Source organism: Schistocerca americana, chromosome 3, assembly GCF_021461395.2.
Source record: "Schistocerca americana isolate TAMUIC-IGC-003095 chromosome 3, iqSchAmer2.1, whole genome shotgun sequence".
Lineage (NCBI taxonomy): Eukaryota > Metazoa > Arthropoda > Insecta > Orthoptera > Acrididae > Schistocerca > Schistocerca americana.
Window position 1 is genome coordinate 584,734,292 of NC_060121.1, and position 1,160 is coordinate 584,735,451.

Here is a 1,160-nt window from a genome sequence, read left to right on the forward strand (position 1 = left end):
CTGTTGATGTATGTAAAGAAATAATAAGCAACCAGCTGCATAAAAGAAATTTAATTTCTTTACCGGTTTCGAGAACTTAGTGCCCTTCATCAGAAGTTATACCTATTGAGTGCGAGTGTCAATACAGCAAAATATTGCGGTGCTCAACTATCTGCGCTAATCTCATTCCTTTCTACATCTTTTTTCATTCTCCTATCTCATTTACTGCCAACGGCCTTGCCGCAGTGGTAAGACCGGTTCCCGTCAGATCACCGAAGTTAAGCGCTGTCGGGCTGGGCTAGCACTTGGATGGGTGACCATCGGGTCTGCCGAGAGCTGTTGGTAAGCGGGGTGTACTCAGCCCGTGTGAGGAAAGTAGAGGAGCTACTTGACTAAGAAATAGCAGCTCCGGTCTGGTAAACTGACATACGGCCGGAAGAACGGTGTGCTGACCACATGCCCCTCGATATCCGTATCCAGTGACGCCTGTGGACCGAGGATGACACGGCGGCCGGTCGGTACCACTGGGCCTTCATGGTCTGTTCGGGCGGAGTTAATCTCATTTACTGATCTTGCCTTGTTATTTCACGCTCTTCCATCGAAACTCAACTTTTTCTCCACATTGATTCCTTCTGCACTGCTTTAACACTTTGTTATTAGATTCCACTACTCACATTCGAATAAAACGTAATGAGCAAATTTTTCGGTATTAATATGACTGACTTTTTTTAAATTCCACATATTTATTACTATTCATATTCACATTATTATTATATTTATTATATATTGCTCATGTACTATGCAAATTGTAGTATTAATTCATAAGCATGTCTCTTTAGATGTAAGAGAGTTCCTAATATTTCCACGTTAAATAAATGAATAAATAAATATTGCGCGCATTACCAAGCGAAAAGGTGTAGTGGGTACACATTGGACTGCTGCTGAACGGGAGCAGAATTCAAAAACACATTTAGGTTTACGCGATCCGAACACCCATTTCAGCTTGAGACGCACATGAGTCTTTCAGCACGCTGATAATTGCACTTCCTGGCAAAAACGTGAAGCAGCGAGAAGACATGGTCGGATGACACAGTAACGTCGTACACGTACACACCATCAGCTGATATGTAAATTATGAGAGTTGCCATTTTCTGTGGCCGCTCGAACAGCCACCACAGAGC

General features: G+C 43.0%; 1 pseudogene; it reads left to right on the forward strand.

Moving 5' to 3' along the window:
* Window positions 1–206: 206 nt before the first annotated feature.
* On the forward strand, window positions 207–324 carry LOC124608069 (annotated as a pseudogene).
* The last annotated feature ends 836 nt before the right edge of the window (window positions 325–1,160 follow it).